This window comes from Poecilia mexicana, unplaced genomic scaffold, assembly GCF_051168715.1.
Source record: "Poecilia mexicana isolate PSO_F unplaced genomic scaffold, ASM5116871v1 scaffold_4, whole genome shotgun sequence".
Taxonomy (NCBI): Eukaryota; Metazoa; Chordata; class Actinopteri; order Cyprinodontiformes; family Poeciliidae; genus Poecilia; species Poecilia mexicana.
In genome coordinates, this window is record NW_028263373.1 from 8,327,427 (window position 1) to 8,330,191 (window position 2,765).

The window sequence follows — 2,765 nt, forward strand, 5'->3', positions numbered from 1 at the left end:
TCTGTCAGTTTATTGACTGATGTCTCCATTCTGATGTCTTTCTTTTTTTTTTTTTGTGACTTGTGCCCACTTCCTTATCAAAGAAGTGTGGAATCTGTGTGCTTGGATAAATGCTCAGTCAATCATATTGATTGAACATGCGCAGCATTTGAATGAGGCAGCAAATTTAGTCATTTGTATGATCACTCCAGTAATGTGTTATACTTTCAGTGTGCGCTGAAAGGGCAGGTTAGAACGTCGATTTGCTGAAATTGTTTTGATTTTGTAAAACTGCTCGACTAAGGATCAGACCAGACTGGTCAAGGACAGAACTGCTGAAGTAACAAGTAGGACTGAGCTAGAAAACAATGAGCTAAGTCTGAATATCTCACAGGACATTGTTCAGGTCTATCATCTGAAATGGAACAAGTAAGCCACAGCTGCAGTTTCACCGAGACGTAGCCGTCTACCCGAAGCGACAGTCGGGCATTTGTCACTGAGGCATTCTGGGGGAGATTTGTTTCACCGGCGAGAACTACAGAGATCTACAGCTTAGGTTTTGTCACCAAAACAAACACTACTTCCACGTCCACAAATAGGGCTTTTATGAGATCTTGGCAAGAAGAAATCCATAACAATTTCCATAGAAGATGGTGCTCTGGTCAAATAAGACCAAAACTGAACTCTCCATCTTACAAGGGAAAGGCTGTGATTGCTGCAAAGCTCCATGAAGACAAGAGTATTGTGGAAAAAATTCACTTTTTTTATTTTCCCTCATCAAAAACATACATGGAGTGTTTGGTTTGATTTGTTCATGCATGTTAATATCCCATGGAAGCTATTTGGAGTGTCTAAACTCTTGCTTTCATATCATAAGAGCTGCTTTTTCATAAAGAGCTGCTTATATCCACTTATCCTCCTTGGAGCTCCTCACAGATCACTCTCTCCCATGCGCCTTCACCACTCATCTCCTCTAGACTAGCAGCAGCAGCAATTAGCAAACACCTGGTGGAACTGCAAGTCTGCTGAGCTTCCCGTACGGACTACTTCTCAGTACAATTCTTCTAAGAATGGTTGTAAACGGCGTAATGAGAAGCATCGTTGTGACTATGTGCTAAAGGCAAAGTGTCGGAAATAGGAGCTTCTTAAAGAGACAGTTGCCAAATTTCAAGGCGTCAAATTACGAAGTCAAATTTCTTTTGTCATGTTTGATATTTACAGCATTTTTATAATAACTGAAAGTGACACCATTTATTCATTATTTTATAAAATAGCATTATCTGCCTGGAAAATGCCCAATTACTGTTGCAAGTTAACAAAAAAAAAACGGGTAATTTTTTTTTAATTGTATAATATTCTTGCATAGTGGTCAAGTGTGAAGGCCAATTGTCTTCAGCTCCTCAGTGACCAGTTTCCTGCCAGTTTGCCTGCGCCAACAAAACTGGCATAAATAGTCCAACTGCATCCTCATAATGTTACAAAGGGCTGCTTGTGATCCATCATTTATTCTGTGCGTGTTGAACAAGGAAATGAACTAAAACATTTACCAACCCTTGAAGACTGACTTTGGACACCACGGCTCAAGCCAGTCAATGACCATCAATTTTTTGAAGTCACATCTTCAGCTCACTTGGAGCCCTTACTGAGCAGAGAGGCTAAGAAAAGATCTACTACCAAGTACTCGTACCTGGAAAAAACAACTAGAGCCAGGTCTGGTATGTTATAGTGGAAAAGTAGCTTTATGGGTCAAGAAGACGGTTCTGGAGAACATGGGACATAAAACATACAGCCCGAGCTACAATGGAAAGCATATTCATGAGTTTGAATTGCCAAGTCAAAGAGGACAGCTAGATATTCCTGAGAACGTGTGGCAACTTGAAAATTGCGATTCGCAGGTATTCTTTAACCATAACTCTGACAATGAACAATTTCCCGTGAAGAAAAAAATCTGAAAACATTGGCCTTTACATGTGCATAGCTGGTAGACATGCCCCCAAAAGACTTACAGCTTTTATTGCAAAGTCCTGACTTGGAGTGGGGACGGGGGAGGCTGAAAACAAATGCATGACATACTTTTCAGTTCGTTATAAAAACAACTGGAAACAATGTGACATGTTTTGTCCACTCGATTATTCCCTGCACTACTGTGCATTAAAATCATTAAAATAGACATTTCTATGATTTCAACATGACAAAATGTGAAAAGGTTGTGTGCTTTTCCAAAGAACTATATCTTGTAAAGGTGCAGTTCAAATGCATGTCTTTAGATGCCTTCAAGCAGAAATGAACACAAGACGGAAACTGATTCCTTATTGCATTATCTGGTTTATGTCACAGCAGAACAGGGACAAACTTTTTAAACTGTATATGGTTTGTGCAGCTTTCTTTCACGCAGACATTTCTAAATAAATTAATATATTCATTAAAAAAACATGAACTTTATTGAATGAGCTCTTGCAAAGACAGTACATGATTCGAGTTAAAATATATATTCTTTTATCTTTTATACAATGAAGAGGCGTAACATTAAATAGGCTACCTGTTGACCGGGACGAATTATCCTGTGTCAAAACTGTAAATAGATTATGGGACTCAATTAATTACTAACAGCGGAAGCTATTTTATTTATGCATAGAAGATGCACATTAAAAATGAACATGCGTGTAATATATCAAACTCCAAAGTCAAAGCATTCGCAAAAATGTATTAGTCCTACTCCTCAGTCACTTCCGTGAAGTCGTTCCAGAACATATCTTTTTTCCTTCCATCGCAGCACTTATCATTTC